We start from the raw sequence: 25,214 nt of genomic DNA, 5'->3' as shown, positions 1-25,214 counted from the left end.
ACACAGTTACAAAGAAATGTATACTCCAAGAAGGATGAACACCCGCTGCTTACTTTTCGGTGCACTGACGATCTTACTGTATTTGAATGCATATCTTATAGTCATCAGTTTCATCTGGATGCTTATTTAGACATACAGTCTGCTTATATTAATATGTAGATCTGAAACAGAAGTGTCACAACACTGAAAAATAATCAATAACGTGAACATTTGTTGTGATTGGATATGCTTTTATTCTTGTTTTTCTTATGTTCTTGCTATCAATGTTATTTTTGCAGGTTTTCCCCTCTTTTGTTTTGTCATAATTGTGTGCACACACACACACACGTTTTTAAAATGTCAGTATTGCTACCTTGAGGGTGCCATCCTATTGGGATTCCCCAAACTTGGAGGCTGATGGGGATCCTATGAAGAGCAGTAGGAGCACAGAAGCAGTCATCGCCTCTGCACTTCTCCCACTCTGCATTTTTGCTAGGTAGGCATTTTTGCCCATCTAGCTAAGGCTCTGGGGATAGCTGGGGATAGTTCATATCTCTGCTTTCCCCAGTCCCCTTTCCACTCACTGAACCTTTCCCTCCTCTCCAGGAATGCCTTTGCTTGGACTCCTGGAGCTGAGGTCATAGCGCTGACTCCCAACGTTGGATCCAGGTATCCGAACCATTGTATGGCCCCCCAGATGCTGTCTAGGGGCCATAGGATTGCTCTCTAAATGGAGGATATGAAATGTAGAGGTGAGGGAAACTTCCATCCCAGAGGGTTTGGAACTCTGGTGGTCAAAGGTGTGGCCCAGTAGTTAATGAGCAAAGATCAAATTAGTCAGGTAGCCATTCTCAGTGGAAAATGAGCCTTTCAACTCTGTCTGCCTTACTTGGAATACAGTAGCCATTGTGTGGGGAGAGTCAGATCTACAGTTCAATGACTGGAAAGACAGAGTAGTAGTTTTTGGTTTCATCTGAGTGCAATGTTGGAAAAAGAAGATGAAAGAAGCAATTGATTTGCTCTGGATTTTTTTTTTTTTGGGGGGTGGAACTTGTGTTTGCTTCTTGTAACTTTTCATCGATTCTCAGCCTGTGTGTTTGTAAATAAGGGCTGTTCAGAACCTCACCCCTGCTGGACCTTCATCCTCCAGTGACAGTGGAGTTAAATTTCTGTGACCTTCACAGGGTTCCTGCTGAGTTTATGACACTTTTGGGTGCATGGGGCACTTACAATTTAACAAGTGGTCTTTCTGTCTTTTATTTCTCTTTTTTTCAACATTAAACAAGGGCAAGTCACCATATTCAGCAATGGCTGTCAGTTGCATCGAAACTATTTTTAAAAATTGGTGTTGGGAATATTGCCGTGTGATACTACAGCACCATTCCCAGTGTACATTTTTTTAAAAAAGCTCCTGAATACAGCATCTTGTTCTTGTTTAATGCAAAAAAAAAAAAAAAAGACTGAAAGATCACCTGCAGACTTCATTAAACTGTAAGTATCTTTTGACTCAAAAGTTGTCTCCTCACCTGTTTGTCACCAACCCCTTCTCCACTAGGGATGTCAGAGAAATCTGCAATGGAACCAAATGAGTTTGGACTTTCATGAATCCGACCCACAGATTGTGCAGTGGACTGGCTTTCCCCCGTCGGGTGGATTGGGTGTACTTGTGGACTAGTTTTTCTAACTTCCCGAAGTTTGTGCAAATTTAATCATAGAGAAATGCACAAAATAAAAAAAAAACCCAAAATGTGCATCCCCCCCATAGTATGAAGTGTGAAAATGCACACGGGGGGATTTGTGCATTTTTGTTCATGAAAATGTACACAAGCATGTATTTGCACAAATGTGAATTTGCGCAAATTCAGAAACAAAATAATCCGATTCTGTCCATGGGTGGACGACAGAAAGAAAAGGGCCTGACAATCTGTGAAACACAAACAGAATGGATTTCACACAATCTGTACATCCCTCCTCCCCACCTTCAATAAGAGGCACCCCAAACTTGCTTTTCAAATGCACTGAACATTTCACTGGTGGAATGTTTGGCCCAGCCCTATTGTGATACATAGGATGTTCCTGAAATTCCAAAATCTCCACTGGTTTCTCACCATCAAAGGAAAATTAACCTGTAAAAGTTACCCTGACCATCCCACCATTCAAAGAGGGGGATCAAAAATCAGGTACATAAACCTGATAACCTGATCAGGTAAAAGGTGAGCCACATTTAAGATCAAATATTTGATTGTCCAAGTTGGTGTTGGAGCACCAACTCTAGATGCACCCAGGTAAAGATCACCTTGTCTGTGCTCAGCCAGAATAAAATAGACTTTTAAAGGTGAGCTTCCTTTGTTCTCTTAATTTATAATCTAAGAACCCAGAAGCCACCTGTCTAAGACTGAAGCAGCCATCCAATTTTTATTGGTCCCTCTGCACCCTTGTTACCAGACTAGTTAGACCTCCCATACCAATCAGCCACCAGCTATAACTCCCTGCTGTAATATTTCACCTGCTTTTGATCTCCACATGTTATGCTCTTTAACCTAAATTCCGTGCATAAAATATCAACACGATACACTGTTCGGCTGCAAATCAGACAGAAATCCTCCCACACTGCCAGTCCAAAATGAATAAGATCACTTTTTGCAGAGGATAAGCCTCCCCCCACCCCAAGAACAATTTCTCGCCGGTAGCAATTCAGAAAATATTTGCTACCATCATTTACTCTGCAACCAGAGCTGAACTATGTGATCTGCAGACTTCTGTTGGGTTACATGGAAGCTTGGGAGATTTCCGAGTACTGTTGACCTCAACAAATCAGGTTCAGGTTGGTTGCCAATCAATTTCCCACAGCGTATTTCTTTTTAGACAAGGGAATAAATATGGACAGCTATCCAGCATGGAGTATAAACAGCATCCACTGTAAATTGTCAGTCAATTTTCATTTTAGTTTTTCTTCCCAATAATACTATTGTATGCATAGTATTTTGGGGAGAGTTTGATCTGCCCCTCTTAGATCCCAGATTAGATTAAGTTGCCATAGGTCTTTAGAAAATTGCATACTGCTTGTCCTTTCCTTTCACATATATTCAGTTGTAAATCTGTTTTGTCCAATTTCCACATCAGTCTCCCATTTTTTTAAAAAATGCACACAAATTTGCATTTATTTTCATATGCAATTTCTCCTGACATACACATTTTTACAAGCAACCTTCCCTTATATATGGATTTTTTGTACACAATTTCTCCTAAAATATGCATTTTATATGCAATTTTTGAACTGAGAACTGCATCACAAAGTTTGGAGAAGAGCACAGCCTGAAGGATAACTGATTTCCAACCAACTTGCATATTAGTTTGGGAAGTGCAGATTAGGTTGGTTTGCTATAAAATACATACCAAACAAAATTCTCCTCCATCCCCACTGGACACTTATTATGGATACATGCCAAGTACCTACCCAGAAACATGCTGGTGACTTCGCATATGTATGTAAACAGAAATCATCCACTGCTTGGCTAGGGAGCTGCTTTAAAGAGCTGACCCCAGGAAGACTGGGGGTAGAGCACACAATCTTACTTCCCATGGAGTACTCTTAGGGTAAGTAGATTTGCCATGGAGAGTGGATACTTTTGATCCCACCACCACTTTCAAAGGATAGGTAAACCAGTTCTGATTTTAATCTCTGAGAAGAATTCAGAGGGTTTCTAATGTTCACCTATCCTTTGAGATGAGCACTACTGAACCCCAAAAGAACATTTCCAGGTTTGAGTCCAGTGAACCATTAGTATCTCTAAGCATGACACAGGGCTCCATGGATCAATGGTATATCTTGTGAACATTCTGTGGCTGTCCCGTCTGGCTGACCCCATTGTCCCATATTAGGGATGTTGTAACAAAAAAATTGGATTCTGTCGATGGGTGGACAATGAAACAAAAGGCACCTGACAATTCACAAAACACAGACAGAATGTATTTTACATGATCCGTACATCCTTACCCCATAACATTGCTAAAACTGTGCAATAGACACTCCTGTAGGCCTAGATGAGTAAGGTTTTCTGGATACCAAAAGTTCTGGCTTGCTGCTGTGAGAAAGTAACCAGGATCTCTTGATATTTTTGGGCAACTCTGGCATGCTGCTGTTCCATCTATTCCTACACCAATGAAGCTCTTGCAGCGGCTCTATGGCCTATTGTTGTCCTTTGGGACAACACGCTTGACATCTACCCAGAGGGTAGGAGGGTCAGCTCAGGGGATCCAGTGCCCTGGATGAAGTAGGGAGCATGTAATCCATCACATCAAATATATGGCTGTCCATTGCTGTGCCTCAATTCCATGTTGAGTTCCCTGATGGACTGCAATATAATAATTCCTGGTTTACACAAGACTCCTCATTTGCATCTAGATGACAATGTGCATACATGTGGTCTGCTATATCTACTTCCTGATCCCAGTTCTCCTTTTTACTCATATGTGGTGGAATCCAGCACTCACTTAATTCCTGTGAACCACCCAGAGAACTGTGGGTACTGGGCAGTATAGAAATGTAATAAATAAATAAATGGAAGACTGATATCTGAATCAGTTCTTTTTCTGTACACAGCATCCAGTGTGTACTTGTGTCCCAGTGGCAGGTGTTCTGCATATTCAAAGCTCCTACCTCACAGCACAATCACTGACTTGGGTTGAATTTGTTCAGAAGAACCAAAGTTTAATCCATCAGTTGATGTAAGATGCAGCGTGTGGAGCAAGGATTACAACCCCCACCCCTAACTGACAGCAGAGTTCAGCTAATCGCATTCCTGTTTGAAAGTGTGTGTGTGTGTGTGTATACATACATACATAAATAATATGTGCATCCAAATGACATACCAGCATACTTGTGTTTTATGTCTCCTGTTAACTAGATAGCTGCTGGGGGGGGGGAGGGAAAAGTATGGATGATGCTTTCTAAACACATAGTTGTGGCTTGTGCTCCAAACTTGCAAAATTATCTACATGCTTGAATACAATCACTGAAGACAATGATTCACAAACTGTAATTGCAAGAATATATATTACATTACCTGATACAAGGAATCACCCGCTGTTCTGGAAATGTTTGTGTTCAGGCTGTTACCAAAATAGCAGGCTTAGCCTCACAGAGTTGCATTAACATTTGATTTATATACATTCATCTGGGTTATTTGAATTCAATGATTGAATCAGCCCCTGAAATGCTTTATAAAAGCAAATATGCTTTTGGCTTTTTCAGGGGACTTTGCAGTCAGTAAAACTACTAGGGAGAAACAGCTCTCTAGAGATGATCTATGTTATTAATGTTATATATTCCCAAGATTAAAACTTTCACATACATTAAGAGTAAAGAGTTCCTGCTTCAGAGTAAGTTATCATACAATTCGAGAGCTGTCAAAAAGCATCCAGCTCCCAGCAATATGTTCACATATACAACATGAAACATGTAATAGCAGTGCTGGCCACATGTTGACTACCAGAACATCAACAGCAGAAGCAATTGTAATGCACAAAAGGTAGTTCAATGTCAGTTTAGATTAATATTAGTCCTACCACTAGGGGTACTCAATAATTTTGTTTGGCTGCATTTTTAAGCAAACTGACTTGATCCACACTTCTTGGGCTAGTATATGGATCAGAATGCAATTATCTTTTGGTTTTCACACTTCTCTGAATTTTGAGATACAGTTCTTGGCTCAAAAAATGGATCAAAATGCATACAAAAATTTGTATGTTAGGTTAAAATGCATGCAAAAAGGCATATTTTCTGGGGGGAAATACATTCACAAATAATGTGAATTTTCATGATATTTTTTTAGAAATTGCACATTTATGCAGAAAGATGGACTTGTGAATCAACTCATGTGAAACTGACATGGACTAGAAACAGACTGATCCATCCATCCCTACCTGATCCATCCTTCCAAGAAGAGCTTTGCTGGATCAGACCACAGGTTCATCTAGTCCAGCATTCTGTTTCCAATAGGGTGCAGTCAAATGCCTCTGAAAAGCTTACAAGGGAGGCCATGAAGGCCACTGACCTGAGAGAAATCTGCTCTATACTGTGTTAGACCATTAGTCTATCTAGATCAGTATTCTCGACAGTGTCTATCTAAAATGATTTCTAGACCACTTTTAAGGGTGGACCTGGAGGGTTACCTGGAGATGCTAGAGCTTGGACATGGGACTTTTTGCATGCAAAGCATGTGCTCCTTTACTGAACTCTGACCCTCCTCTGTTGGTTTTTAATGCCTGTGTCTGCATTTGAAATCCACCCCACCCCCACTGTGTTTATCCCATTTCTATAAAATGGATTTATCCAATTGCATTCCTTCAGATTTTCCCCAATTTACATTGTATTCAGAAAGATCAGCTGATTGATTCAAAAAGAGGTAACAGAAATTCAACAGCTTGCTTTTCACTTTGTCACCATCATGGCCAGAAGTCTATCAGTCACATAAGACATGTTGTCTTTCCAATTCTATGTATCTAATAGCTTTTTTCCATGTAGAAAAAGGCTGAAGTAGTAATATTTTAGCTCTGGAAAGTAATTGTGGCCCACTGATATTATGGAAATTTAGAAGGAAAGGAACACAATTTAACATTAAAAAAAAACTTTGCAAGAACAACAGCACAACAATTACCAAAGTAATACGATGTACACATGATGTGACTCCTCCCCTTTCAAAGTTGGTGCTTAGTTCAACTCAGTTTATTGATCAACCAACCAGGTTTCAATATCACAACAAACCATAAAATATGAAAGTATCATAACTAAAAATACAATATAAAACTCAGTGAGCAAGACAGCCTGTAAGAGCACAGAGAAATAACTTAAGTAAGTTAACATCTGAATGGAAAAAAAATGAGCTAATGTCTGAAGTAGGATTATATGAGATATTAGAAATAAAATGACATTTGACATGAGTAAAATGGAAATACCACAGGGGAGTACATGGGTTTTTAAAAAGGTTCAGAAGGTGTCAAAACGTGGAGGTGACAGGGAGCAACAGATGTGTGCCCCTGGCATACTGATGAAACTATCACAGCAGCACATATTGAAGTTTGCAGAACATGGCTGCAAATATATCTTGAGGCACCTCCTTGAAACTCATAATTATTAGAAGAGTGATCAAAGGTAAAAACGGAACAACTGCATATATATGCAAAAGTACTCTTATTAACTAATAACCACTCTTATTATTAATTTTATTTTGTATTTTGTATATATTTGTATATATCCCTGAGATTTCTGTTACTGAGTGGCTTATAAATTGAAAATCAATCAGTCAATGTGATCCATTTTTCCATGGAAATGTCAACACAAAGTAATATGCACCTTTAGTTCTTCTGTGGTTGTTTACATCTAAGGACTAACACAGCAGTTCAATTAGGGATGGGCTAATATGTCAATTTCAGTTACTCATTTTTTTCCAATCTTCAACTTGGTTCATTCCAAACTTCAAGATCTTTGTTGTTGTTAAAAAATTGCATGAAAATTCAGAAGCATTATTGCGCACATTTCTCCTAATACATGCATCGTTGTATTCATTTTTTGCCTAATATACAACTTTTGGGGAGCAATTTTCTGAATATAATGCCTTTTTTACCATTATGTCCCCCAAATATATGCATTTTTTGTAAAAACATTTTGATTGGAGAACTCTATTGAAAAATTTGGAGAAGCAACAAATTTCAAAGGATAACCGAGTTTCTGCCCTCATAGTGGTTCAAAAGGTCAAAATCCAGTAAAAGGCAAATTGAACAAATTTCTCCCCCATCCATGAGTTCAATGCACACTTACTAGGGAGTTGTGTTTAATTCTGAGTAAACATACATACTTGAGAGGCTGCCTCTAATGTTCCACTTATTGTTGGGAGATCAGGTCCTGCTCTTCATATTTGCTTTCTGTCAGTTTAGGACAACTTGGAGAAGGCCCATTATTGCTGTAGCCCTTAGGCACTGGCATGCTTTGCCCCTTGCTGTATTGAGATGTTTCTTTCTGTTCACCTTTTCTTTTCTGTTACATTCTATGTTTTCCCCCTGCAGGTTACTTTAACTGACATTTGTGGTGTATGGAACTTGCTTTTGTAGCTGTATGTTTATTCTTTGTAAGCCACTTTGAGTGCTTTTGGAAGAGAGGTCTAACAATCAGACTTACTCTCAGATATGTGTGGATTGCCCATAGGACTGCATCCTCAGCATGTTTTAAATAAATAAGTATGGCCATGCTGTTAGTGGCAGTAGTGATGGAATGGCTGCTTATTCATACTTAGAGGAACTTCATTATTACCTGACATATCCCAAGGTTGAGCCTTGCCATTAAAAGTCAGTTCTGGAGCTCAACTCTGGTTCATGCAGGGCTGGGCAACATGTGGCCTGTGGATCACATGCAACCCCTCACAAGGCCATTTCTGTGTCCCCCAAGTGTCTGGGGTGCTGCCAAATTGCCACTTAAATGCCCCGGCCCGTGCAAGAAGCAGATGCTAATGCAGCTGCTGCTATTCCAAAACGTGTTTCACTCTTCTCCACTCACCTTATCTCCCTCTTCCATCTCTTGTCCCCTTCCCAGAAGAATCATCACCACTTTACACAGTAAAGAAAATACATGGCAATGGAAACTTGTGAGAGATGCTCTGGTTGGCTCTTACAGGGCTCCATGGTGCAGGAGGACTCCCTGTCATCCTCCTGCACCATAGGGCTGCCTATATCCAGCTCAAAAGAATCAGCTCTATGGTGCAGGAGGGTGACAGAATGTTCCCCTGTGCCATAGAGTCCTCTGAGAGCAGACCAGAGTGTCTCTCACTGGTTTCCAGCCACAGAGAAGTAAGAGCAATGGCTTTTTTTTCTGTGGGAATGTGGCTGGGATGGGGGCAGAGTTGAACTCTTCTCACCTCAGTGATCTACAGCAACATCACTGAGGTGGGGTGGGGGTGGGAGAGCTTTAACTTTGCCTCCATCTCAGTGATACTACAGATGTGTAGGAGGTTTGGGAGGCAGGGTTCTGCGTGTGAGCTTGTGCGCATGTGTGCGTGTATGCTTTGTGCATGCATGTGTTGCATGTGCACAGGCATGTGTGTATGCATGTGTTTTGTGTGCACAGGTGTGTATGTGTCTATGTATGCTTTGTGTGTGGATGTGCACATACATTTGCATGCATGTACACACGTGTGTGTCTTCTGGCTGCCAGTCCAACACTGCTTGTGGCCCTCAGGACCATAGAAGTTGCTCACCCCTGATCTGAAGCCCCAGCTATGAAAATAAATTCAAGATAATTAGAAAGCATTCTTTTCAATTTATCTATGCGAAGAAGGTCAAAGTAGTGCACTTTTGCAGCGCCTGTTAAGTCAGTGGAATATCCAGCAAATTGCGCTTCATGGGTCAGTTGTGTCTCCCACAAATGGCTCCTGCATTTGCATTTTGTCTTATGTTAGGCTTGCCTCTGGAAGAATAAGATTACTATTTTTAAAGCTTGTACTATTTGCTGAGAAAGCTTTTTTTTTTTTGTAATGAATGAGCACCAGCTGCAGCTTCAGGATTTTTCCGCCTTCCTCTTTTCAGGTTAAAGACATCTGCTTGGAATCTTCAGCTTTCCTTCACCAAATGGGCCTTCAATGCAGGGACCTGCCTTATACCATGTCAGAGACCATGTGTCCATTTAGCTCAGTATTGTCTGAGCTAGATGGCCTGACAGCTGCTCTCCAGGGTCAGGGTCTTAGGCAAAGAGAGGACATTCCCATATTTTATTTATTTATTTACTTATTTAGTACATTTCTAATCCCCAATAACTAATGTTTTCTGGGCACATTACAAACAGTTAAAAAACTAAAATCGCATATAAAGGTTAAAAATATAAAATACAATTCAAGTATTTAAAAGGATATAATACAATAAAATGTGAAACAAACAATAAGCAGCACAGGAGTGGATAAAATAGCCATAATAACCTAGACGTAGGTCTCTAAATTCCTCAGAGAAAAGAAAGGTCTTTGCCTGTTGCGGAAAAGATAACAACGTAGGTCCAGGCAAACCTCTTTGGGAGGTTTATTCCATAAATGGGATGCCTCCACTGAGAAGGCCCCTCTCTCTGGTAGCCACCCACCTAGCTTCCTTTCTCATCATCTGCTATCTGATAGTTTTAACTATAGTTTACATGGCAGGGATTGAACCTGGACCTGCTGCATTGCTAAGCATGTGCTCCACTGCATTGCTAAGCATGGCCTCCCCTTCTAAATATTTCCATGTCCATGAGGGCTACTCACAGGATAACTCTCAAAGTACAAAAAATGTGATTTGAATTGGTTTCTTGTTGTCACCAAGTGTCTTGATATCGAAAGGGAGGATAGAGGAGGAGGAGGAGGCATTTTTGCCATGAATGAAGTAATGTTAAGTATGGCAGGTCCAGCTCAGAAGCCACTCATACTCAGTACACAAGAAATATTTACCTTTGCAGCCCATTACAATAATTAAACAGGTATAAAGTGGGCATGATTAGTTATTCATATCATTAAAAGCTCATTAAATTCCAGAGGAACTGAAATTAATTACTGTGATTTGTGAGGTCATTAGAAATGTGCCAAAGAAATAGGAAAATATAGGGGAAATTAGCTAAGGTGTTAATTTGTCAATCCATGTTTTAATTGGGCAAATACATCTCTGTAGCTCTGTAAAAGTAAATCTCAATGGATGGTACTGCATATCTCTTCTAGGACACAGTCCAAGCATTGTCTCAAGTACTCTGTACCCACAGTTCTCCATGAAGACAGACTGCCTCGTTGTTGTCAGCCTTGGAAAATACAAAATAATTGCCCAAACACCAGTCCTTTAATTAACGGGGAGCCAGAGGGTGCCTGCTTTTTTACCTTTTATATGGTCACTCTTAGCTCCTACTTTTAGAAGGCTAAAGGGGGGCTTGATTTGGCTAAAATGGAGGGAGTTGTGGGGTTATGGATTTTGTTAAGGACGCTTTACCTTTCCCCCGTAATATGACCACTGACAGAAACAATATTACCTCACATTGCTCTATTTTCCCCCAATCTTGTTCAGGAGAAGCTGCTTCTCCTACATTGCAGAGTCCCTAAATTGTGGTGATACCAATGGCTGGTTCACACAAGCATGCCCACCACTTGATAAATACAACAGCAAGTGAAGATGTAGATGTGTGAATGGGATACCTCAGAACTAAAAGCACAGATAGACCTTGCACATCACCTCAGTGCAATTCTTTTCAACGGAATCAATTTGCACATTCTGCTGCCGGTCATCAAAGCAAACAAATGTTTGTAGGTTAGGGGGGAGCCTGCTGCTGCCCTGTTTCCTACACACATTTTTGCTGTACTCCAATTGAATGTCTGCAAAGTGTACTGTATTCAGGTGTATAGACAGCTTCAGCTATTGAATGGTATAGAAATGTAATAAATAGATGATTGATAGATAGATAGATAGATAGATAGATAGGAATGTTGAACCAGGCCACCATTTCTTTGGTGCAGTTGCCAGCTTCTTCCAAGTCTCTTAATGCCTCTTGACAGTCCACCATCCCTACATACCGTATGATCAGAAAAATGATTATGCCCTGTCCGTAGCCTTTAATGTGTTGCCCATCTTATCCTCACAACTACTTCCAACATTATGTTTCAGCGCCATTGAATTAAGGTATGTGCATTGAGAACTATGTCAAGGTTACTTTGGATTTCTGTTTGAGGGCAATTTGCTAATCAGAGTCCCATGAGAGCTTGACAATAACTGCGTGGAACATTCCCCCACACTGAAGCAAATGGGGCACAACCTGCTCATGCCAATTTGTGTATGCATATCACAGCCCCTCTGAGAGGTGAGAACATGAGAAATCTGTTACAATAGAATTTTCTTAGTTAAAACATTTGAGTCTAGAATCGAGACACTGCTGGTTTCCCCCAATGACTGACCATCTCTTGGTAGCTTTCAGAGCTTCTATTCTTTGTCACTCAACTCTCTTCTCCTTTGTAATTGCCTCATAGCAGGAGGCTCTCCTATACACCATTAAGCGTGAGTCCAGTCCCTGTTGACATGCTCTCATTCTCCCTTATTCTAGTAATACTTTTGCCAAGTGTCTTCAGTCTCCTGCATTACCTCCTGTCACACTAACTCATTATCAAGTTCCTGTATTTGTGCTTTCCCTGTATCATTATTAACATATCCTCACAAAAATATACTTGAATATTAGCTGTGGGTTTCCCCCTCCCTCCCTCCCTCCCTCTGTCTCGCACACACACACACACGCACACACACACACACTGAAATGTGCAGCTGGTGCATTTCCTTCAGGTGACCTCCTAGTCTGGTCTTGCTATCCCAGCAGTTCATTCCCTGGTACTTTTGGCATGAGGCATACACATTTGCAAGCACTCTACTGGGCCTGCTTGATGTCTTACCACTGGAAATGGAACAACTCAGCAGGAGTAGAGGATTAGCTTCAGAGGATTCTTTTCTATCCCCCTCCTACTGTGAATAATGCCCCCATGCTGTTACACCCAGTTGACTTTCTGGAAGACATAAATTTGTTAAGATCTGAGAGACTAAGATCATCAGAGCTTTTGATGCTCACTGCCTACATTCCATAAGGCACTGTGTCTAATGTGACTGCCTCTTTTGTTTGTCTTTTTGGGTGACACATTGCTGCTTCTCATCAGATTGTCTACATAATAAAAGGGTAAATATGCCGAATATTTCACATGGTGATTCAACATGCAGTACCTTATTTATTTATTTATTTATTTATTTTCTCCAGTGGAATGCTGTCTTTCATTTTTACTTGTGCCCCGTGTCAATTAGTGGAATGGAGTGACTTGGGATTTTCTGCATCACCTGCCAAAATGTCTTGAGTCACCCATCCTAAAGTAAAATTGAATCAGGAGGAAAAACTGCAATATGTTAAACGAAGGAATGGCTACACGGCCAGATCTAATCCAGAGTAAATGGATCATATCACTCCTGTCCCATATTACTTATATTGGCTGCCTGTTAGTTTCTGGGCCAAATTTAAGGTGCTAGTTTTGGCCTTTAAAGCCCTAAATGGTTTGGAAAAGTGTTACCTGAAGGACAACCTGCACCAAGCATTAAGATCAGTGTCAGAGGTTCTATACTCGGTAGACCTCTTCCAGCTCCCTGGTTTACCAGGGATGTGTGTACAATGAAGCAGCTGGGATTATTTGTAGAATACTTTGTGATTTGAAATTCTATGGTCTTTTGTGTGTGTGTGTGTGTGGGGGGGGGGAGTTACCCATCTCTTGTCTAATAGCCAGTCCCCACACTACATAGATACCTGAGAACCAGAGAGTTTTAAGGCTAGTTTGGTGGAGGCAGCCAGAGAATTTATTTTTTTTACATCTGATGGTAGCAGAAAAGACCGCAGGAAGGGAAGAGCAAAAAGGAGTGTGGGCACACAATTTTGCCTGTTTTTGTGCCATTTACAGAACACTTGTATTGCCAGACTGTGTTGTAACACTAGGAGTCTAGAAAGTAATTTCTTTGGCCTATCCCATCTTCAATGGAAGGGACCTCCATCTGCCACCCTGCCACCCACCATGGGTCTTACCCCTTGGGTACAGGAACAGGGTAGCAGGCAGGCAGCTGAGGGAATCAGAATTGACTGAGGCAGGGCCTGGTCTGCCATACAGGCTGTGGCTGTCTTAATTCTGCTTAGAATAATCTGAGCAGGTATGTTTATCTGGTCAAATAACCCTGCTTTGAATTCTCAGATACTGAGTGGGGGTGTGCATAAAGAAAACAGTGCTCCAGTGTTGAACCATCAACACTGCTTACTAGTCTGTTTCCAAGCAAAATTCAAAGTCCTGGTGTTTACCTTTAAGGTCCTAAGGCTGCAATCCTAAACCTACTTCCTAGGGGTTATGTACCATGGAACATACTGGGACTTGTTTCCAAGCAGACTTTGCTTTACTTGTAAAAGGCTTGGAACCTTTCCTGGGTATCAGAAGGACTGTTTTCCTACACAGATATTGAGACCATCCTCTGAAGACCTTTTCTGAGACCTCCTTCCCCCACTGCCTTCTGAGATGAGGCAGGCAGTGGCTGGGCAGAGGGCCTTCTCCAGCTTTCCCCAACCTGGTGCTCTCCAGAGGCTTTGGACTTCAACTCCCATCATTTTCAGCATAGCATGGATGGTCCAGATCATTGGGTGTTGCATTCAAAACATCTGGAGGGCACCAGGTTGAGGAAGGCTGGCCCTTCTCCATTGTGGCAGCCCAGATATGAAAGACCCTCCCCAGGAGCGCTTGCCTGGTACCGAATTTGATGTCTTTTTTGGTGCCAGGTGCATACCTTTTCATTTGCTTGGGCTTTTTAGATCTCTGGCACTTGCTGATCAGGTGAAGACTGTGGTGGCAGCGCACTGGGCCACTCTCGCCTTGGCTAATGTGAGTGTGAGATCACTCATGCCTCAGTGATCAGAAAAAAATGAGCAAGAATGGTGTTCATGGGAGGATAGCCAGCAGGAAACCACTGCTCTCTAAAAAGACCATTTCTGCCCATCTGAAATTCACTACAGCTCACATAGATGATCCCCAAGATTTCTGGAATAATGTTCTCTGGACAGATGAGTCAAAGGCAGAACTTTTAGCTTCAATGAGAAATGTTATGTTTGGCGAAAAACAAACACTGAGTTTGAAAGGAAGAACCTCAACCCAACCTTCAAGCATGGTGGCAGGAATGTGATGGTTTGGGCCTGCTTTGCTGCCTCAGAACCTGGACAGGGTGCCATTGTTAACACAGCCATGAATTCTGCAGTGTATCAGAAGATCCTAGAGCAGAATGTCAGGCCATCTGTCCATGAGCTGAAGCTGAACTGAAAGTAGTTCGTGCAACATGGCAATGATCCTAAACATGCACACAGATCTACAAAAGAAAGGCTGCAGAAGAAAAAAATTCAATGTTTGAGAACGGCCTAGTCAAAGTCTGGGCCGAAACACCATCAAAATGTTGTGGTAGCACCTGACGCAAGCTGTTCGTGCAAGGAAGCCCTCAAATGTCACTGAGCTGAAGCAGTTCTGTAAGAACGAATGGGACAAAATTCCTCAAAACCAGTGTGAAAGACTGACCAACAGTTACAGGAAATGCTTACTTGAAGTCATTGCTGCTCAAGGGATGCCTGCCACCAGGTACTGAATCTAAAGGTTCACATACTTTTTCCACACATGGGTATTGAATGCTGAATCAGTTGTGGATAAATAAAGGTTGAAAAGCACCATGTTTGTATGTCATCTGTTTAATCAGGTTATCTGTTGTTCTTTATCTAGGATTAAGATCTAATAACATTTTAGGTTGGAAATATGTGACAATCCTAAGGGGTTCACAGACATTTTCTCACCACTGTAGCTCACAGGCTGACTTTGGACCAGCCACCTGCTCTCAGACTAACCTACCTCCCAGGGTTATTGTGAGGATAAAATGAGGAAGAGGACCGTGTACTCCTCCTTGTGCACCTGGGAGGAAAGGTGGGATATATATAAATGTAATCATTTATTGTAATTTGATTTGAGTTGAAAGTGCCTGCTACAAACCTCTTCTTTCATCAAAATTGCTACACCCTTAAACTGACATAGCCAAAACAGGCCCTTGGTCTAGGAGCCTTTCTACAGATTCAAGACAGATATATGGGGAAGGGTTCCCAGTTTCTAATCACTGTGTTCTTCTTGAAGAAAAAACAACAACAGTTCTTTCAGATCCTTTTGTTGTTCTCATTTATTGACATGTACCCTCTCACCTCACCCATGTCAAAATAGGAGACCAAGGCTCAGGCCGAAAAAGAAAAAGCTCAGAGTATCTACAGACAGATTGGCTTGAAGAGCAGTTGTTGTTGTTGTTCAGTCGTTCAAAGGCAGCACTGACATCCGTTCCATGGAAAACCTTCAAGAGGGCGTTTTCACCTAGGAGCAGCTGCCTGTTGCAAGGAGGCTCTGGATGCCCCGCCAAATGCTTCCATGCTGAGTCCTGACCAAAGCAGTGATGAGGAAAGATGTGATGCACCCTGGACAGAACTGGTATGGTTTCTGAAACATGCCTGTTTATGATTTCCATAATTATCTGTAGTTTTATGCAGTCCTAACATCATTCTTTTGGCTCCCTTCTTTTTTACTATGGCCTTGGATGCAACCATAGCCAATTACTGATATATCTTTTTTCCCCCAATTCCTTACATGATGTTTAAAAAGAATGAGTGAGGGAGATAGGAGCAGGCAAAGGAAACATAAGGGACTGCTCCGGCTGGACTCCTCCCCTCCACAGAGATGAGAGGGGAAGCAGAGCTGCCCACCTGCCCTGCTGACAGTCCACTTATTTTTTTTCTCTCTCTCTCATCCCTCCCCATCCCATTTTCATTGTGTATCATGTATTTTTACATAGCGAGCCTATGGGTGGGGACTGTCTTCTTTATTGACTGAGTGTAAGCTGCTCCAGGAACGTTTTTTGGCTGAGGAGCTAGATAAAAACACTTCATGTAAATACATAAATACATAAACATTTGGAAGCATAGGAAACACCAGTTCCCATGTAGTTAAGGTACCAAAGGGGCAAAGACAAAGGCAGTATGTATTCAACCAGAACAGGTTTTCTAGTTTCTTAAACGAGAGAACAAGCCTGGCTCAGATGCCTGCGTGTCCCACCTGACCTCTGGCCTATTGGTGGAAAGAGGTGTTCTTGGTAGATGTGGCCGATCTCTCTGCAGCTGCCTCCTTTGGGAAGCTGGGAGGTGATATTTCAGCTTGACATCCCCCCTCTCTTCAAGACCAGCTGTAGTAGGCTTGAGATGATTTGCATTCACATGACATTTTAAATTCTGGTTAAATATTTGCTGCAGCATATTCCAGAACAGCTTCTTCCACTATATGTGTGTGTGTGTGTGTGTGACCAAATGTTTGTTTGTTCTCTTGAACCCAGCACAGCTAGAGTTCTTAGCTTTTTCTTTGGTGAGAAAAAGAATGAAACTGGGATGCAACAAGAAATGTATCAGGAACCATGGTACCTAGCTGCCAACTGTTAGACACAGCAGAGGCTTCTAGGGTTATTTCCTATAATTCTTCAAATTACCAGCTCTCCTTGCTATAATGATGCCCCAGCATGGAGCACTTTGCATTTTCTACTGCGGCGATGTTGCTACTAAATGCACCATGTTGTGATGACATCCAAGGAGACGCTCACAAGTTAGTGGTCTAGATAAACAGCATTCCTCATATACTTTCAAGCATCTTCTTCCTAGAATTGTGACTGAAATTTTACTGAAAGTCAAATTTGAAGTGATTTCAAATTTGAAGTGTAGAGGAGTTGCCACTCCAATGAAACATTTGACAAATGTCAAGCAAAGCCAAAATGCTTGGCTTTGAGAAGACTAGTGAAATTCTTAAGGCAAGGTCTTAAGAGCAACAATCTGAGTGAATATGGAAAACCCTTCTCTCAGGCAAAGCATTTTACAAAGGCCATGCTAAGTCAAAAGTATTTTGATAAGGCTAGCAATATTTCTCATGGGGTGTTAACACATTATCCTTACTCCTTACCCACTCTAGTTGAAAACCCAGTTATGTCCCACATGTATCACCTTTGGTAGCATAGCAGATTTATATCACAATAAAGTTAACCATAAAAATCTTTAATATTAGGGATGGCCGAACTCCCCCACACCCTGTTCACATGCACCATTTACGCCTGCAATTTTGCACACATTGCACTATTTACAGCCACGATTTTGTGCAAATCGTGATTTCCGTAAGTAGCAATACCTGTGATTTTGCGCAGAAGGAAAGTGGGAAACTGCGAGCTTGCCTGACTTAGCATGCGCCGAGTCGAGCAAGCTAAGGGATCCACGACCTGGAGTCTGGCGGACTAAGCTGATGAAAACTCACTGAGGTCCACCCCAAAACTGGATTCCTCCAACATCCCTATTTAATATATCATCATCTATGACTGACTCTAATCCAAAGGGGCAAACTCAGGATTCCATACAATGTTACCTTTCCCTACTAGCAACTGAGCTGCTCTCCTTAAGAGAAAAACTCCAGACAAAGTGCACTAGATCTAGTTAGTATTCTACAGATAGTTATGTGCAAAGTGACTCCAAGAGTGTTTGTATGGCAAGGTTTGTATGGCAAGGTTGCTTTTGCCGGTTGGTCATATAAAATGTTCTATATTATGTCTTGGCTTGGAAATGTTTCCAACCTTGCTAAAGAAGATAAATACTCAGCACTGACACCAGTTACTTTAATCTCCTGATGTTAAGTCCTAACGAGTGTGGAGGGAGGCTATATCGGGACCAAGCTAATTACACATAGTCCATCTCTGCCTGGAAACAGCCATCAAATGTTCACTTACCGTGGTAAGTGGCTCTCACTACTAACCCCAGCTGCACTTCACAGAAATGTGGGGGCAAGCTTTTCTTAGCTTCCACTTTTGCTACCACTTAAAGAAGAGACATCAAATCAACTAGAACTCAGTGACATTTAGCACTTACAGGTATTCTCTGTAAGACTGTAAAATGTTTCCTGAAAGTGTAGGTGCCCATACCATAAAGACAGCTGCTGGACAAGTAGATAATAATGTTGGTATCAGAAAAAAAGATGGAATTGAGACTGAAGGATTCCTGAAAATAGGGTTGAATGTGCTTAATGATGAGTGATCATACACCAGCAGAAATCTTCAAGTTATGAATTTCTCCATCCAATTTTTGGATGAAAGCTCCCCAGTATTTCAAGATCTCATGTATATACAAGCCCAGTTCAGATATTCTCAATTAGGGTTGATTAAACATGCGAGGAGGGGGAGTGTGCTATCCATGCCCTGCTCCATCATCACATTTCTTGTCCTCTACACTTTGTGAAGAGCAGAGCCTCCTCTCTCCATGGGGGCTTTCCTCGTGATCCAGAACGCTGGTGCACAGCTCTTTTGCAAAGCACAGCTAGAAGGGAAGATGCTAGGCCATTTCAGTGAAGATTGAATAAACATGCAAGGTCTTCTAGATGCACAAACCATTCCTCTACTTCTGGAGCATCACAGAATTGGAGGGAGGTTAGCCTGGAAGCATAGTACCTAGCCCCTTCTTCTCTGCTCCTCCCGCCTCCCAATTTTCCTCATGCTTTTGTATCAGTTTGATCTGTTTTGTCTCACCTCCCTCTTTCCTTCTGCTTCTTTGGTCAATTGGACCAAAGATGCTTCATGCTTTACAGATTTGCAGTCCTGGCTGCCTACTGGCTGTCCTGCCACTGCCCACCTCAGCTGAGTAGCTGGGCCCTTCATTGTTTTCTTTGCTGATCACCATGGGGCCTGGTGCAGTCACAATGGAGTCATTACTACCATGTGACAATAATATAAGCTTTCTATTCTAAGATCATTTTTTGTATGGAAGGGAAGAATAAAAGACAATCATAAGGAGAAACTGAATGTCTAAAGCATCCTCCAAGAGAGCTATCAGTTAATTGTACAATTCATTCTTTTGTGGCTGCAATGATAATGGAAGTATTTTCCCAGAGTACTGGAACACCAGTCCAAATCTGAAAGGGGAGTATCACAAAGCCTGGTATATATTTAGTGTTGTGCTGAGGAACCCCTTCTATTCTCAGGCAACCTTCTAAAGCAAATAATATTCATCCTTCTCTTTTCTCAGTTCAACAACTGATCCAGTGTGACTTGCTGAGAAAGATGGAGACTAATGGGAGAGCATCAGAGAACTTTATTGATTCATCTCCTTCCCCCCAGATGAATAACGCCTACAAGCAAAATAACTTCAAAGGGAACCATTGATTGCAAGACAATTGAAATACTGAGGGAACAGAACTCATTCACACTAAGTAAGCTACATGCAGGCTATAAAATCCAACACATTAAAGGGAGATTACAGAAATTACTGGAAGATAATGTTTGAGTGTTTACTAGCATGATAGCAGCAAAATCATTTTTCAAGTAAAGTTACACTAACTATATTTAGGTGAGCTGCCTCTTTTCCCAGGAGGACTTTTATGTGTCACAGTACACAAATGACACAATCCAGTTTAGAATTAGGAAAGCAGGCATTACATTCATGGATGTCCATGTGTTTAGACGTGTCCAATAGCACAATCACACATGTTTAAGGGAAAGACCATACCTTGGTGGTAAAGCACATGATTCGCACACAGAAGGTCCCAGGTTCAGTCCCCGGCATCTCCAGGTAGGGTGAGGAAAGAGTCCTGCCTGAACCCCGGAGAGCCACTGTCAGCCAGTGTCAACAATACTGGGCTAGATCAACTAATGGTCTGATTCAGTAGAAGGCAGCTTCCTATGTCCCTACTCAGAAGTAAACTCAGTTGAGTTCAATTGAACTAACTGCCAGGTATGTGCAAAATTGCAGTGTAAATCTATGCAAGATTTGTGGCTAGACTGGCTTAGAGTAATGCAGCTACAAACAGAATCTGGTACTTTGCAACTTGGGCCTAAGCAACTAGGTCGAGGCCTTTCATCTTGTGCTATCAGTTGCAATTTCATCATAAAGACTACAACCCTCAGCAGTCTAGAAAACCTAAGTGTTTGTTTTGTATTGGAGAATTCTAAAATGGGTTTCATGGTCCTATGCACCGAACTGGAGAAACAAACAGCTACTTTTTGAATGTGTGATTTTGAATAAGCGTTTTTTCTCCATGGTGCTTATGCTCAGCAAAATGGCATGCTAGTTAGTTAGCACCTCTAGAAGAAATCAATACAACAAAGCTGGGAAGAATGTATTCACCACACTTGCATGTAATGATAAGAAAGTCAGTGCCTGTTTAATTTCAGCAGCTATTCTCTAACTTACTTGCCACTCATACATACTTAAGGAGCACACAGAACAGTCTTATTACACAAGATTCTGCAAATAAAGGTTTCACATGGAAACAAGGACATTGTAAATGAAAAACAGGCCTTATCACTCATTACTTCCCAAGTTCTCGTGTAAGATTTGCAAATGTGATTCACTCTCAAACATTACCAGATTTGCAAATGTGATTCACTCTCAAACATTACTTTTTTTATTTTATACTCAGTGTGTATGGGTTTAGTGCTTTATTCACTGCTGCACCCACTTTAAGTTGGATGTTAACCACTGCGTTTCATGAGCTATGTTGCCTGTTCAAAGACTGAGGCCATAGTTTGTAGAGCTGCATACAGTAACAAGCCATTATAGTTCCCCCCACCACACTCGGCTTCTTAATGGGCCAATATGTTGTGTTTTTTAAATGGATTTGCAGGGGTACTATTATCAACAAAATGGAAAACAGCAACAAAAAAGAGGAACTTAAAAAGTTCTAGAAAATGTAAAAAAAAAAATCTTTAAAATGCAGCCACTATCAATCCATATCAAATACACCTTTATCAGAAAGTTGACCAAATTTTAATTCAATATTTGGATACTTTCTTGAAACCCTGCCACAGATAGACTGTAGTAGTTCTTTCCTCTCTGAGAGACAGTTCATACAGGTAACAGCTTATATGATTGTACAGGAGTCTTCCATGTGATTGTAACCGGAGTCTTCCATGGATAGAGGCACAGACACTCAGAAGTGATATCTGCTATCCTGGCAGATGTGAAGTGTGCAAATGCAAGGTCAACCCAAGGTTAGAAGGAGCTCCCAGTAAAGTAGCATGGAGCCTACCTACCTACCTACCTACCTACCTACCTATCTATGGATAGTAAGATATTATTTGCATAAGGGAACTGGATAATAAAGGGACACTGTCTGGTTAGTTTAGCTTGATGTGTTTGTCCCTTATTGGTTTACTTTACTGTTCATATGGTTCTGTGTGTTTTGCATGCATGTGTGTGTGTATATGTGAGTGTGTGTGTGTGTGTATACCATGTGTGTGCATGTGTGTATATAAATACAGTACACACACACAACACTCAATTAGGGATAAATGCATCCAGCTAACCTAATTAGACTGTGTCCCTACATTATCCAGGTCCCTTATGCAAACAATATCTTACTATCCAATAAGATTGGTCCACTTCTCAATCAGTTCTTCAATTCCAGCAGCTCTGACTCTTTCCTCTAGGAGTATGGACTGACTTCCCTGCCTGCCTGCCTGCCTGCCTGCCTCTCCCTCCCTCCCTCCCTCCTTTCTGCCTTTGGCTTTCATCTTCTAACATCATTATTTTTTCCTCTTCCCAATTGTAACCAGTCAGGAAGGTAGTTTATTGTTCATTTCTCCCAACTTCGTTTCTGTTTTTTGAGTTTTTCCTCCCTGTCTTTCTTTAATCTTCTGATAAACTTTATAACCTCCTGCTTCCTAAGCAAAAATCCCCCAACTTCTATTCTAAGTTTATTCTAAGTAAACTTTTGATCCCTAAGCTATTAACTTTTTGGCTGAAACTGACTAGTACACACACACAGACAAATACATGCACACAACCCCATAATATTCTACAAACAAACTAAATGCCAAAAAAAATGGAGGACAGGTCTATTATTTCACAGACAGTAAATAGCCTTCAACTAGGCCAATGACCAAGCTATTATAATGCTGACAGGCTAAACATAGATTTGCTAGGGATGCCTTAGAGTAGTGCGCTATCTCATGAAGTTCAACCCAGTTCCTTGATTTGACAACCCAGTGGTGCAATTTTTGTAGCTTCCAGGTACATGTGTATAGGATTGCAGCCTTACAGCACAATCCTATACATGACTGCTCAGAAGTGAGTTCCACTGAGTTCAGCCAGGCTTACTTCCAGTAAGTGGGTATAGGGTTGCAGCCTTGGCTGCTCTTTACTGAGATATCAGCTATTGCTTCAGCTGCTAAATAGCTTTCTCTGGTGTACTGCCCCTGATAGCATCTCCGTTATTCTAGGTCTTCTCATGAGTCTGTGACTTGATGATTTCAATTTGATTCTTACTTGCTTGGATAGGACTGCTCTGCAAATGAAAAGATCCAAGTCTGTCTTGACACTTGTCAAGGAAGTAATGCAGCTATAGTTTAACTGAAGTCATTTGGTCTTGAATTGGTTGTTATCTTCTTAGCAAACAGAAAGGAATGTTCAGAGTTGCTTCTGAAATTATAACTGCTTCCACACATATACTCCTAGGTTCTCAGAGGGCCACTCCCTACCGCATATCAACAAAAAGAATAAGTTCAAGGAAAGATATTGTTCTGATTTCTTAGAGATTTTTCCTGTTAGTTCTCTGTCTACAGGAAGTCTATTTCTTTCATTTTATAAAATTTTAACACCATTTTAGAAAAGACAGAAATGTAATCTGAGCCAAACAGTAAGTTAAGTAATTATTGTGCTATAGGTAAGCATTTATTTGATTGTTTACGCTGTGTGTTATAAAGTTCTATCCACAGTAGGCTAAGCTAAACCAATTCAAAAATTCCATCTTATTGTGAAATTAACACCTTTTTTATTAGGGAAGGGAGGGGAAAGTCAGTCAAAATTTCTTATTTCATATTCCCATCAAAAGTAAAATCAAAGAAATAAAATATTCATTCTCAAAATGCAAGCATTGTGTTTTGACATTTGCATTCTAAGTTCTCAAGGCTGCACTTCAACAAAACAACAAAAAATTCCTACAGGAAAACGCTGCATCGTGATTGGTTGCAGTTACTGTGGATTCTGTGCACGATTGAATAACATGCAACTTTTAAAAGTATGTCTTTTGAGGTTTATAATTTGTATCAGAACTCAGCTGAAAACTCCTTCTAATTTTTCACAGGACCTTTCATCTAGGGATGTACAAATCTTTTACCTTGTTCCGGTCCGGGGCGTCCGTGATGTGGGGGAGATGATCTGTCCCTCCCCCTGGAATCCTTCCCGGCTGGCTCCGCTCTGCGGTGAGTCCACGGAGCTGCTGGCCGGGGCCGCCCGCAGCTAGACCTCCGTCTGCTGCCGGGCTGCAGCCACAAATGGCGGCTGCTGTAGCAGCCACCATTTGCGTCCCTGCGTTAGCCATGATAGGCTACATATATATTTACATATATATTTACATAGCCTATCACGAAAAGAGCAGGGATGCAAATGGCGTAGCAGACGTAAATACTTATGTAGCCTATCATGGCTAAAGTAGCGAGGGAAATGGTGGCTGCAGACTGGGGCAGCCATTCGCAGCCACAGACCAGGGGCAGTGGATGGACTGGACGGCTGACACAAGGTAAGATCTGTCCTGGGGAAGTTTCCCAGGGTGGCATGGGGGGATTGCTCCATTCCACCACAGACTCCAGGGGGGCGGATTCTAAAGAATCTGGCCGCACTGGAGTCCGTGGCGGAATTCTCTAACATCCCTACTTTCATAAAGTTGTGGGGGGAAATTTGGGGGATGGGCAAATTTGAAGAATTTTCAGAGTGGTGGTATTACTTTTAAAGATGAAGTGACCAAAGTTTTTTTTTTCCCTATTTAAAAAACCAAAACAAACAAACATGTCATGAATGTAGCATCATTTCCATCTTAGGAACACTGCTGGACTGGTGAGGGAAGCCTTTCTTTCTATGAAAAGGAAAAACAGACAGACAGACAGACAGATCCCTGGCCAACACATCTTTAAAAGCAAGATGATCCCTTCTGACCCCAGTTTTAGAGCTTGCCTGCTCCCCCCAAGATTAATCCAATTTGTGTTTGGTGTTTTCACACCCCCCCTCCCAAGTTACAAGTGAATCTGGTAATTTAGGGCAAAACATTTAGTAGTGTAAGCTGGCCAGATCTAGTCAGATCCCCTTGACTAGGGGGCTGTCTTCATAAGCAATTTACTGTGAAGTTAGAGCAGTCTGAATTCCTTTGGGATGGATGACATCGTCGCCAATCTGCTGCCAACCAGCCATGTCCCTCTTGAAAAGTTGCATTTCTGAAACTCCTTTTACCCCAACTTTTTTACTGAAAGTGGCTCCCTGACGGTACCACGTGTGCCATGCCCCCCACTCCGCCACATTAAATCCTGGGCATGCCTCTGTGACCCGGAAGTGACATGGTCAAGGGGGTGGAATGCCCCATTCCTTCCTGTTTCCCCAATGGAAGTAGTTTTTCTCATTGTGAAAATTCCCAGGAGCATAGCAACAACCCCTCATATTACCGCAGTAGTGGAGACACTCACTCACCTTAGCTAGCCTGCTTTTAATCTTTAGCATATCACGCCCCCCTTCTGTGCATGTTTACTCAGAAATAAGAAATAAATCTCGCTCCCCTGCATTGAAAGCGTTAAAAGCTAATTTTAGTAACTCGCCCTAAAGCACTCTTTCGCTT

At 41.5% G+C, this 25,214-nt stretch overlaps 1 long non-coding RNA gene across 1 annotated transcript; it reads left to right on the top strand.

Annotated features, from left to right (window-relative positions):
- Positions 1-8,766: 8,766 nt before the first annotated feature.
- Positions 8,767-23,481, top strand: LOC146347134 (uncharacterized). Its single transcript, XR_014789846.1, has 3 exons — positions 8,767-8,820; positions 15,774-16,031; positions 19,640-23,481. It is a non-coding gene; the product is annotated as an uncharacterized LOC146347134 (long non-coding RNA).
- Positions 23,482-25,214: the final 1,733 nt, after the last annotated feature.

Source organism: Heloderma suspectum, chromosome 4 (assembly GCF_057233095.1).
Source record: "Heloderma suspectum isolate Gila_16-S chromosome 4, 16-S_ref, whole genome shotgun sequence".
NCBI classification, from domain to species: Eukaryota; Metazoa; Chordata; class Lepidosauria; order Squamata; family Helodermatidae; genus Heloderma; species Heloderma suspectum.
Note: the sequence above shows the minus strand (reverse complement) of the source record. Positions and strands in the feature narration are given on the sequence as shown.